Source organism: Bombyx mori, chromosome 1, assembly GCF_030269925.1.
Source record: "Bombyx mori chromosome 1, ASM3026992v2".
NCBI classification, from domain to species: domain Eukaryota; kingdom Metazoa; phylum Arthropoda; class Insecta; order Lepidoptera; family Bombycidae; genus Bombyx; species Bombyx mori.
This window is the reverse complement of record NC_085107.1, coordinates 5,497,775-5,511,752: the sequence shown is the minus strand read 5'-3', so window position 1 is coordinate 5,511,752 and position 13,978 is coordinate 5,497,775. Positions and strand designations below refer to the sequence as shown.

At 36.1% G+C, this 13,978-nt stretch overlaps 1 long non-coding RNA gene across 1 annotated transcript; it reads right to left on the bottom strand.

The window, feature by feature from the left end:
* Positions 1-10,930: 10,930 nt before the first annotated feature.
* On the bottom strand, positions 10,931-13,257 carry LOC134198810 (uncharacterized). The gene is made up of 3 exons (XR_009973019.1): positions 13,021-13,257; positions 11,778-11,873; positions 10,931-11,185 (listed from the first exon to the last, which is right to left on the bottom strand). It is a non-coding gene; the product is annotated as an uncharacterized LOC134198810 (long non-coding RNA).
* Between the last annotated feature and the right edge of the window lie 721 nt (positions 13,258-13,978).

The window sequence follows — 13,978 nt, the reverse complement described above, 5'->3', positions numbered from 1 at the left end:
CTGAGGAAAGCTTTTTTCAGATAACTAAAGCGATTTTAAGAAAATAATAGTATAAACAGTTATTTTTAAATATAAAAAAAAGCGCTTAGTGAGTATTACGACAAAAGGACCTTTGTTGTTATGTTATCGTCTTTTCAGAGTAAATTCGTCTAAACAATCCTGGTTGTCGCTCAGGTTATTTTACTCGAAGACTACTTCTTGCTTCCTTCAGTCGTCCTCATAATGTCTGAAGGTCGAGACCATTTTAATCGAAGACTACTCGTACTCACCTAGTTCCTCCTTCCTACTATATTTGGCAATTTTTGGATGAATTATGGAAAGAATTCTTTGATTACCTTAATTAATTAGACCCTTCAATCCGTGTTTTAAAAATAACGAGCACCAGGAGATTGGTAAACGCATAACCGTTCTGCGGAAAAATAGGTGGATTACTGGTGGTAGGACCTCTTGTGAGACCGCACGGGTAGGTACCGCCGCCCTGCCTATTTCTGCCGTGAAGCAGTAATGCGTTTCGGTTTGAAGGGTGGGGCAGCCGTTGTAACTGTACTTGAGACCTTAGAATTTATATCTCAAGGTGGGTGGCGCATTTACGTTATAGATATCTATGGGCTCCAGTAACCACTCAACACCAGGTGGGCTGTGAGCTCGTCCACCCATCTAAGCAATAAAAAAAATCTAAAAAAACTTGGCAATCACCCGCTTAGTACGCACATACCACTAGTTACGTATTTAACAAATACTTTTTGTTTTTTGTCATCAGGTACATAACTGAAAAGATTCTTTGGCGTAGTCGTGGCTGTCGATGGACAGGATTGCGTTTCGTCATCGTTACTCGCTTCCAGGGCAGTCAGACGTAGAGCGATGCTCCTCCATTGATGGGCGCTGTTAGCAATGCGAGCACGTAAAAAAGATACACTGCTGGATATATCCAGGCTATATGCCGTCTATTTTTTATATCATTGGATATTATTCTTAAGTCATGTTTTTTTTACTTACTTATCCCTAACCTCGAGGGGTGCTGGGCGTGCTCGTGGGGCTCAGACTGAGAAATATTGTTGACATCTGCCGTAAAAAGAGTAGTGAAAGCTGAATCTACCACAGGGTCGGAATCGCGACCTACTAAGACAATCCAACGAGAAACTAAGTGGGCTGTGTCTTATGGGTAATCGTGAAAGACGTTTTCGGTGCATACTTATTTGGAAATATTGAAACCGGCCTTACGACTCGACCTTCCAGAACAGAATTGCATCAATTACCTCAGATGCTAAATATGCTAGCAGTGCAACTTTCACACATTTCGTTTCGTTGTCAAGGACTATCTTGATGAACTTATATACGTCATAAGAGACTAATCTTCAATCATCAAGTTACTGGAGAAGAACGGGTCGTCGTGCATCCGTATTGGGCACGGAACAAGCCTCGGGGAAAACCTATTGCACGGGAAGATGCTCCCTACCCATACGGGGCAAGGGCAATTGGTTGCTGTCTAATAGGGTGGACTAGTGGCTATAGCAATTAATTAAAACGTAAAAATACTTGAAACATTGTGTTTACTTGTATATGAGAAAATATATTTTAGAATGACACCGCACATCAAAAGTAAAAGGAACATAATTCAAATTCAAATGCAGTGCATCATAGACAATTATACGTGGACAGCATCACGACCTACCAACACTGACGTGTTATCGGTAAGCCTGAAAACTATTTTAATCACTAAAGCTGTATGTCATACTGTTACTGAATTGCTCAGTACAAAGCAACACACAGGAAGTGAGTGGAAAAATTCTAGGGTAGAAGGAAAAGTCCACATCCACGAGGGCATGAAGGGTACTCGTTATGTGAGGGCGTAATGGAGGCCACCGTAATCCGCTCGTAAATTGCGCGAGCGAGCCTCCGGATGAATATCTTAAGTGTCCCAGATCCGGAACGATTACGTCATTTCTGACTTGACGTCCAGCTCCGATTATTCGTACGGAGATAAAAAGTTCTGCTGGGTCTGCAGCCACACCCGTGCCACATGCGAAATGAGATGGTACCAGGCCTCGGCCGAAGTTATAGTGTATTTCTTAACAATTTAAATCTTTTTGAAACCTATATACTAAACACTATGAGATACTTTTGACATAAGTAAAATACCAACGATATTTAGTAATAATTTATTTTTAAAATAAATAACTGAAGTGTATTGAATTACAAGACCCAATTAACTTCGTATCATGCTCTTTGTCTATATAATAATGCGTGAAGCAAAAACATTGTACCCCTTTTTACGAAAAAATTTGCGGACGGAGGAATATGAAATCTCCCACACTTATAGAGAATATGGAGAAAGAGTGCAGAATGCTATATTTTTTTTATATTATGCATTAATAATACATTAAATCAATAAAAAAAACATTACATACACTACCATGTATTTGACAGACACACACACACACACACACTCTTTGTTTATTTTCAGACTTTTGTTTTTGCTTAAAGTCTGTGGTCAAATTGAGAATAGGTTAATATTGTTTATCTTTAGTATTATTTGTCTACAGTGTAGTCTTGGCGAAATCTGTGATTATAGAAGTATACGAGTAATAGTCTGATAATAGAACCTTAATTATGTTCAAGCTTATAATTTCAATTAATTATAGTCGAATTCCGACTACTGCGGGACCAGTAGTAATAAATTATTATAAGAATAAATTTAGATCATTTTAAATGAAGCACTAAGACTGCGGTTTTAATACAATGTTGCATGCTGAAATTCACAGCGATAGGTTCAGTAACGTGGGAAAGTGGAACAAGCTAATAAAACTAGCTTTTATATTGCTTCTGACGTAACCAGGATCTTCAGTGGCAATCACCGTAATGGAATTGAACAAGTCCAAGGTTCAAGATTATGTGTCCTTGAGCCATCAAGCGTATTTGTATTCGTATTTCAATGAGTTCGATAAGAGAAACTGTGTTATTACGGCTAAGGGTAAGATAAAATGAATGAATGAATGAATGAATGAATGATAAAATGAACGAATCTTTTTTAATCACATTCGTTATTCGTATGTAAGTCTATTAATATTATGGAGGGTAGAGGTAAGGAGAACCGTCTTATATGGGAGAAGTTTGAAAAAGTGTCTCACATTTAGCACTAAATAACAGAATGGCGCCAGCATAGGTACAGGGTATGATATGAATTGAGCAACTGTTATCTGATTGAAGTATACTGAGTTAGGAAATTTAATATACATATTTAATGACTAGAGTAGGTAGTGACAGTGTAATATATAAGACCTCACATGTTTACGTAGTCCAAACTAATTTCGTCAATATAACCTAAAACTATTGCTGTGGTAAAACGTGGAGACATCGATTGCATTTTCTTATCAGCTTTAAATAAAATACTTTTTCGGATTTTGTAGTGTTTACAGTTCTTTGGTCCGTTTTTATTGGAACGAAGTTCCTTACGGCAGGCTTGGAGGGGATAGGGATTTTGCTGCGCGACCGAACTGAAAAAAATGTGATAGTAAAACCGTAAGAAAAAATCCGTGGAAAAAAGTGCGTGGAAAAAATCCGTGGAAAAAAGTGCGTGGAATAAAACCGTTAAATGAGACGTGCGCTGGCGCGACAGTCGTATGCACAAGCGAGTAGTGTATAATACATTTCTCTTTCTCCCTCTTTCTTTTCGTTCTCTCATCCCTTCTCTCTCTATTTTGTAATTATTTCTATTTCTATGTAATTTTATGTTGTCAAACAAAAATAAAGAGACATATTTTGTTATTTTAATTGATTATTTGAATTACGATTTTATTTTTATTTTACGTAATTTATTATTTCCTAAAATACTGAATTTCCTAAATACTTTCCTGTACTTAAATAAAAACTAATCAGCAAAATTTAAGAGAAAAATCAAGAAAACCAACATAAAATTGAGCACGATTTTTTTTTTCAAATTGTGTCGATTCTACATTAGCCGAAGGAACTTCGTTCCTACCTGGTGTCCCACGACACCACATTTTAATTTATTTCACTATCTTATACTAATAACTTACAGCGCCTTTTTTAAAATTTACCCGTTGCTACTTACTGCGCCACCCTTATTTAGCAGATTTTAACGGACACTTTTTCACACACAGAGACGGTTCTCCTTACCTTTACCCTCCATAATTAATATGTAAGTATATTTCTATATAATTCATATACTGACTTCTTATTATATGTAAACTGTATATATCTATTTATTGTGTGTATGTAATTTCTGTAATAATGTATTGTTGAAATAATTCACCGTAACATACCTACTGTATTTTTATCTTCTCTGAATTTCTGTGAATAAAACGATCGTCTGGAAGAGATCCCTTTTAGCAATAAGACCGCTTATTGTACAACCTGATTGTTGACTGTTTTCTTTAAAAATGTTAATTGTGTTTTGGTGTGAAATAAAGTGTATTCTTCTATCTCTCTCTATCTCACTCGTTTTACGAAAAAATCCAATATATATATTTTTTAAATAATTTTAAAAACTAATTAGTTTTACCTGCTAGGGCTTTACTTGCCGCAATTACTTGCCGCAATGGGCACTTTAAATCCAACTATGTGTCCTTGAAACTAGGTAGCCGGATTTTAATTATTTATTCGTTCAAGTAAATTACAATTCGTTTATCGCCGAGCACACGTGTAAATGGATTATTTCAAATTCAATTAATGGGATTTTGAGTTTGCAAAAAAATAAACAGAACCTCGTTTTTATTTAAATAATCTAATTCTCTAAATAAAGAGTAGAATGGTAATAATAATTTGATGGTTACCAATGAAAATTAATTGAATGCATACAAGCGACGTCCAGTTGCCTATTACATAATTATCTAACTCAATCGTAAATGAATCTTTCTCTAGGAGCTAGAGATGGAATCCGATAAAGTTTATTTTGATCCGTATGTTGTGCCGTCGTTAAAACACCGAGCTCGTTGCCAACCTGCGTGTTATTTGAGGAACTCAAAAAAAAAAAAAAACCTGGCTATAAACTTTCGTACAGTTTGATTGTTTTATGTATTTTGTAAAGTGTTTCAAATTTATCTAATACCCCGCGACGATCGAATATTTGAAAATATATCAAAGATTTTATAATTCCACACAATTATGTAATTATTATTTTTTAAATCTAAGTTTTCACAAAAGACGAAAACGTTCGACACAGGAAATATTCGTCAGGTTGTGTTCTTAACAATTACACGCTCAAAAATAAGATGAATTTATTATTTTGTAATGTAAACTTTTTCTCTACGCGGTTGCTTATTCGTATATGCAAGAAATCAATTCTACTGTAAAATGTTATAAGGTTAACATATCGTTAAGCACTTCTAATTATAGCTAATCGAAAATAAATATGTCTTAATCTTTTTTATAAAATCGAGTTTCTAGTAAGCCTACTAAAATAAGAATTAATCTCTTATATATGCTTTTTAAACTTTATTATTATTAACAATTGCTTATAAAAAGTCAGTAAAAACATGTTTGTATTTAAAATTTTAATTAAATAACCTATATTACCTTTAAAAAGCACCTGATAACGTTGCAATTATTATGGTAAATTAAGATTTGTTAAATACATTTACGCAAAATGTAATTAATACCGTAGATCGGAAGATTCCTGCTATCAGATTCCAACAACGTAGATGCCGCCGCCTACATTGAGATATAAATTCTAAGCTCTCAGTTTTTACAGTACCACGGCTGCCCCATCCTTCAAACCGAAATAAAACCGCAGAAATACTCAAGGTGGTGGTACCTACCGTTGCGGACTTACAAGACGTTCCACTAACAGTCATTACGCAAATTATAATTTCAGAATTTAAGGGTCAGTTTATCACTGATCGTGTTACATATAGAATACATGTGCGTCCTGCATGCATGATATGCCCTCAATACGTTAATCATGCATGTTTCGTATGTATTAATGAATCAGTTAATACGTTACATCTTAATGCTAATTATTACTTGTAACAATAATTAATACCGGTGCGGTAATAAATTTTACTCCTTAGAAATAGGTTAGCTGTTTATTACAGAACATTTGTTTCATTAATCTAGCTTACGGATTGACGTATTTAAGACTGGCTTTTTTTTAGGATAACGTAGATGCAAATATTTGCAGTTTAACTAAAATATTATAAATACATAAAGGATTTAAAAGATGGTAATATGCGAAAATGGCGAAAAATCAAAGTGAATTCAGCATCGCTCCTTGGCGTGTCGTGATATCTATATATATATATATATTAATACGTAAAGCAAAAACTTTGTACTCCTTTTTACGAAAATTGTGCGGACGGAGGATAATGAAATTTCCCACACTTATAGAGAATATAGTGCAGAATGCTAATATTCTTTTTAAATTATATATTACATTAATATTACATTAAACCACAAAAAAAAAACATTACAAACACTACCATTTATTTGACACACACACAGACACATAATACCTAGTCAGGTCATAAGTATTGTCACACAGTAAAAACTTTTCTTTTAGAATGCTGGCCACAAAAAAGTTTATTGAATTCGAATTTCGAATTGTTCATGAAAATAAAAATGTATACTTTTAGAATTTTACTCATTTTTAAATATGGAGTGGACGCTTAAAGAAGACCGTGTTGCAGTTATTGCGTTGCATCGTTGCGGTTACGCGCCAATTCAAATTTTTAACATACTGAAAAATTTGAATATAACCAAAAGATTCGTTTATCGTACCATCAAACGATACAATGAAGACTTTAGTGTAGATGACAGGTCAAGAAGTGGTCGCCCTCGGTCTGTTAGGACTCCAGCAGTGATAAAAGCTGTGAAGGCGCGAATTCAAAGAAATCCCAAACGTAAGCAGAAACTGTTGGCCCTTCAGATGGGGTTAAGCAGAACCACGGTGAAAAGGGTGTTAAATGAAGACTTAGGGCTTCGGGCGTATCGAAGAAAAACAGGACATCGTTTGAATGCTCGTCTAATGGACCTGAGACTGAAGAGATGCCGTGCTTTATTGAAGCGGTACGCGGGAAAAAAATATCGGGAAATTCTTTTTTCGGATGAAAATTTTTTTACCGTAGAAGAGAGCTACAACAAACAAAATGATAAGGTGTACGCACACAGTAGTGAAGAAGCGAGCAACCGTATTCCGCGTGTCCAACGAGGTCATTTTCCATCCTCGCTCATGGTATGGTTGGGAGTTTCTTATTGGGGCTTAACAGAGGTACATTTTTATGAGAAAGGTGTAAAAACGAATGCAGTTGTGTATCAAAATACAGTCCTGACGAACCTTGTGGAACCTGTTTCTCATACCATGTTCAATAACAGGCACTGGGTATTCCAACAAGATTCGGCGCCAGCTCATAGAGCGAAGAGCACACAAGACTGGCTGGCGGCGCGTGAAATCGACTTCATCCGGCACGAAGACTGGCCCTCCTCCAGTCCAGATTTGAATCCGTTAGATTACAAGATATGGCAACACTTGGAGGAAAAGGCGTGCTCAAAGCCTCATCCCAATTTGGAGTCACTCAAGACATCCTTGATTAAGGCAGCCGCCGATATTGACATGGACCTCGTTCGTGCTGCGATAGACGACTGGCCGCGCAGATTGAAGGCCTGTATTCAAAATCACGGAGGTCATTTTGAATAAACTTTAGTGTCATAAGAATCTATGTTTTGTTAAGTTCATTTTGGTATATGAATGGTTACATAATGAATAAACTTGTTTCAATTATTTTACATTAAACATGTGACAGAATTTATGACCTGACTAGTTATATGCTCTTTGTTTATTGTCAACCTTTTGTTAGTGCTTAAAGTCTGTAGTCAAATTGAGAATGAGTTAATATTGTTTATCTTTAATATCTACAGTGTAGTCTTGGCAAAATCTTGGCAAAATCTTGGCGCGGGTGGGTACCACCACCCTGCCTATTTCTGCCGTGAAGCAGTAATGCGTTTCGGTTTGAAGGGTGGGGCAGCCGTCGTTACTATACTTGAGACCTTAGAACTTGTATCTCAAGGTGGGTGGCGCATTTACGTTGAGGATGTCTATGGGCTCCAGTAACCACTTAACACCAGGTGGGCTGTGAGCTCGTCCACCCATATAAGCAATAAAAAAAAAGAAATCTGTGATTATAGAAGTATAATAATAGTATTTGACAATAAAACCTTAATAATGTTCAAACTTATAATTTCAATTAATTACAGCCGAATTTCGAGTACAGCGGGACCAGTAGTTTTAATTAAGAATTCTTGATTCATAGTTTGGGAGTGCGTATTAGCTAAAAATTCCAACACTGTCAGTGACGCACTATCATGTTTAAACAGTTGAGGGTTGATTTCCTTCACTTATATATAATAAAATAAATGCTAATATCCAATCAAAATCACATAGATAACTCGCGAATTACATAGCTTTAATTTGTTATTGAAACCCATACACACGACAAAGTGAAGAAGCATATATTATTGTATCTCATTTATCAAAAAAACTATCAGATATGTTCGTAGTTAAGCATTATTTAGTTCTTAGATTAGTTTCTTAATGCAAATTAATTAATAAATGTAAAAACTTTTTGGAACAAAGTTCCTTACGGCAGGCTTGGAAGGGATAGGGATTTTGCTGCTCGACCGAACTGAAAAAAATGTGATAGTAAAACCGTAAGAAAAAATCCGTGGAAAAAAGTGCGTGGAAAAAATCCGTGGAAAAAAGTGAGTGGAATAAAACCGTTAAATGAGACGTGCGCAGGCGCGACAGTCGTATACACAAGCGAGTAGTGTAATACCTTTCTCTTTTTCCCTCCTTCTTTTCGTTTTCTCATCCCTTCTCTCTCTATTTTGTAATTATTTCTATTTCTATGTAATTTTATGTCGTCAAACAAAAATAAAGAGACATATTTTGTTATTTTACTTGATAATTTGAATTACGATTTTATTTTTATTTTACGTAATTTATTATTTCCTAAAATACTGAATTTCCTAAATACTTTCCTGTACTTAAATAAAAACTTATCAGCAAAATTTAAGAGAAAAATCAAGAAAACCAACATAAAATTGAGCACGATTTTTTTTTTGCAAATTGTGTCGATTCTACATTAGCCGAAGGAACTTCGTTCCTACCTGGTGTCCCACGACACCACATAATTAGTTTTTATTTTATTTAGTACATAAGTCATAATAGGATTTTCATATTACTTTTCATCATTTTCCATAGTGACAGAAACAAATAGGAGGAAAACTTAAGGAGATATGATAACAGTGCGAAGTATAGATTTTAGTATAGATTATATTGTTTTAAAAAAAATCCTCTATGTTTTAAAAACTATTTTCTCTTCACCGCTTACATATTTTAAAAGCGCAATGTTCGCATAAACGAGATAAAAATATAAAAAGAAAAAATGAGATCTGAGTTGAAATTATCGCAACTGTTGTGTCGAAGAACTCAAACGTTCTAGAAGTTTCAGAAGCAACGTGTTCAAACACATACCGTAGTGGAAAACGTTCAATAATAGCCGAAAATTATTCCCGTCTTAGTTTTCAACGCGTAAACGTGAATCACTTTGAAATAAACATTCCGTGAGTCATAGTGGCTGGAGCGTTTCATCTAACGAATATCGAGGTAAATGCCTATACCATTGGCGATGGCCGATTTACATTAAATAATTACAAGATTTTACATTTAAATATTTTCGAGATCTGTTTCAGGAAAGCACATCCAGTGAGAAAATCAATGTAACGCTAAAGTTGAAAATATATTATTCAGTTTTTTATTTATTACTGTGTTTAATTTTTGTATATATTTTTTTCAGTATCAACTTAAAATTAAGCTGTAAAATAACGTAAATTTATATAAACTTCACATTTTCCATAAGTAATACGTTTTGTTTTTACATTTTAAGCTTTTCATGAAATTTGTTTGGCACACACAAATAATAATTACTACAATAATAATAATTGTAATTTAACTGTAAATAGTTTTCTGTGTTTCATTTTCTATTCTTAGATAATGTTAAACGGTTCTATGAGGTCGATCACAAATACAACAGTAATATGCTCAAAAGTAAAATATATTCTAAGGGATAAAATATGTAATATAATATTCTGTGCGTGTTTGTCACTGAACTCCTAAATGGTTGGACCGATTTTAATTAACTTTTCTGTGTACCTTCAGGTGGATTCGAGAATGGTGTAGATTTACAAATCAGCCCGGCAGATGGCGCTGCAGTCGGTATCTAGGTTATTTATCTTTACTAGAAATAATTTATATGGCAAAACAACGTTTGCCGGGCCAGCTAGTATGTAATATAAATATATCATCATTATTCTCTTGCCCTTCTCCCAGTCCCCTGGGGTCGGCGCAACATGCTTTCTCCTTCCGTACTCCTCTATCATATACAACGCCTACCCTACAAGTTCGGAAAAAAAACCCTACAAGTTTGGCGGGATGGGTGTAATATGCTCTGCATCAACCTTGTCCCGCCATCTCGGTAGTCCCGACTGGGCTCCGGCCCGGTCTGGGGTAGGGCGCCGGCTGTAAGCGGCAGGAGTTTTTAGGGAGGTTCAACTCCCACATACTCCATCTACCACGCGGGTAGGGATCCGGCGATTTTCTCCTGTAGAAAAAAATTTACCTACAAGTTGGTTGGATGGTGGTGGCATTGACGGTGTGAGGTCTGGGCTCCGTTAGCCTCTTAACACCAGGTCGTACGTGAACACGTTCTACGTAATAAAAATCGGTAGGTACAACATACCTAAAACACGAAATATGGTTCTCGTTAAACGTGCTAAGAATTAACAAGATTTAATAATAGCCCACAATAAACATTGGTATCTAAGAACTGGCTTTAGTCTGCGCCTACGTACTTTTAGTTCATGTTTGGCTCGTGTCATGACGTTTTTCCCATCGTCAGTGTACGTGAATAAAAATCTATTTTTAAATTAATTTATTTATTAATGAATGAATCAACGTTGCGACAACGAGTGAACCCGTTTGGCACTGCACCTGGTGCAGTCATCGTCACGATGGCGTTACAAAACTTTCTCGATGACGTTTATCTATCGATCGACTTGGATACTCGATTAAAAATAGAATTATTATTAGTTTTTTTCCTTCATATCCCTGTCGTTGTCTCATATTGGTGATGCTGTTGTTCTTGAGAGATTAAATAGACGAGCTCTTAGGTATCTTTAGGGTCAAAGAATAGAACACAAAATAGAAAAGAAATGGTTCGCTAATCGGTGAAGTACGACAACACATTAAGCTGTGTAGCCCGACTTTAACCATTCTTCAATTAGTAAATGACATAACTGATCCTGTGGACCGAACGGTAAACAGTCGACGTCGCCCTAAACACGTCATTACGGATCCTCCTGATACATTAACGATGCTTTTAGGTACCTCAAGTACCGGTCACCGTCCTTGACGAACCGCCGCTTGCAACGAAGGGCTCGACTAGTAAATTAACCCATAGACACAGCCCACTGAGTTTCTCGCCGGATCTTCTCAGTGGGTCGCGTTTCCGATCGGGTGGTAGATTCTGCGAAGCACTACTCTTGCTAGGGCCAGTGTTAGCAACACTCCCGGTTTGAACCCCGTGAGCTCACCCTACACGTCAAGGAGAAGCTGAAATAGCCTCTCAAGGCTATCAGAATGAGTAGGAACAAAAAAAAGTAAATGATAAAAAATTGGTAGAAACCGATTTAAGTCTTCTATAGTCTATAGCTCTTCTATAGAGCTCTTCAATAAGGTGGAGTTTCTCTAGGATTTGTATACATACCCACGGTATTTTCAAACTTTCATTAAACTGACTGACAACTGATCTTGACCCCTCAGGTATGACGGCCAGTCTCGGACAATGATAACATAAAAATAACTGAAAAACAATGAAAATTTAACTCAGATTACTTTTTATCCTAATACTTTACAGTTTTCGTAGTCATAGAATGATAGCTTAAAGTATTTTATTAACAGGACAAAGTGATAGAAAATAAATATTGAAAATCCTATTTGCATTAATATATCACTTGTTCCAAGTGTTTGGGATTTTGCTAAAGATTTCCTGGTAAGTACGTCACTCCAAGAACTCCAGACACAGACGAGGCTTTCTACCATCAGCATACATAGAGTTCTGGAATACTTTGCTCGCATTGCCAGAAAGGATGACGGCAACTTAGAGAAGCACTGCCAAAGTGGACGGAAAAAGACCACGAGGTAGAGGTCCGACACGTTGAACTGACCAGATTCGCATTACTCTCGGCATCACAGTCCACGCTCTACACTCGGCGGTAGACAGGAATAAATGCAGTAGAGTGATCCACAATAAGCTCTGTTGCGAGGAAGCGGTCACGACTCTCAGCATTGAGGAAACCGAAGCGAGGAGAAGGAACGGTGTGGTATTAGTCTAAGGATTATGCCGGGTAGATCAAGATCCAAATACAACTTTCGTAAATAACGTATTATTATTGTATTAACAATTAACAAATTACTTCTCAGATTTCTTAATTTCATTTTAATGTCAGATCCAGTGACTGCCTTAGTCAGGTGGAAAATTATCCACTGGCTGTTTAAAATTACCCTAAAACGTAAACATATTTGATAGTTTGTAATTATTTAATTTACGACTGATCTATTTTTATTTTCATCGGTGTACAGAACGTACATGCTTGTCTTAACAAACTCTCTTTTTAAAATATTGCTTTTAAAGATAGATACTGTTGTCATGCTTCCCAAAAATCAAGGCCATGATACAATTCAGTGAACATATACAAAGAGGAGCCAATTTATAAACTGCTGTACAGAAGTTTCAATATGTATATATATCGAAATAATTACGTGGGTTTTTTAAATAAAAATACTAGATTTGTTCATATAGAAATACTAGCTTTTACCCGTGGCTTCAGCCGCGTGGGTATGGGACAGTATCAAAGTATTTTCCACTGGGAATGAGAAGTTTTCTCGGGATATAACTTAGCTTATGTCACTCACGTGAGCTAATAACTTACTTTAATTAACCAACTAACTTTAAAAGAAACAATATTAATCCGTTGTTTCATTTCGAAGTGAAAGAATGACAAACAAATACACAGAAAGAAAAACACATCTTCACATTTGTAATATTAATCAGTAAAATAAGTATATGGATAGCTTCGGTCGTGTTGTTATTTACTATATTATTCACTTCCTTCGTCGTCGTTCTTCCTGCACTATTTTCAAACATTTAGTTAGCTGGAAAATGACGTTTCATTAAAAGTTGACATTTAGTGCCATATCATTTTTATTTCACGATTTCTAAAAAGAAGAAATAAGATTTGTGTCCTAGATTTTTCCACAATTATTGTAATCTGTTAGGAAATTAAACAGTAGAAACTGGTAAGCTGAAAGATACCGACTTCATTTCGTCCACTTCCTGATCGTGCGTTGACGATAGTCCCATGGACTTATTTTCCTAAACAATTTTCCTGTATTTTCTACCAGATTTGTGAGTCATCACGCCGTTGTTTCCAGTCTGGTGTATAACTTTCTAACGAAATACGTGCCAGTCTGCCTATTTTATCGGCGAAACCATTAGTTAACTTATTGTAGTCGTCGTGGCCTAAAAGATAAAACGTCCGGTGCATTCGTATCTGGCGATGCACCGGTTTTCGAGTCCTGCAGGCGGATACCAATATTTCTAATGAAATACGTACTCGACAAATGTTCACGATTGGCTTCCACGGTGAAGGAATAACATCGTGTAATAAAAATCAAGCCCGCAAAGTTCTAATTTGCGTAATTATTGGTGGTAGGACATCTTGTGACTCCGCACGGGTAAGCACCACCACCCTGCCTATTTTCTGCCGTGAAGCAGTAATGCGTTTCGGTTTGAAGAGTGGGGCAGCCGTTATAACTATATTGAGACCTTAGAACTTATATCTCAAGGTGGGTGGCGGCAGTTACGTCTATGGGCTCCAGTAACCACTTCACACCAGGTGGGCTGTG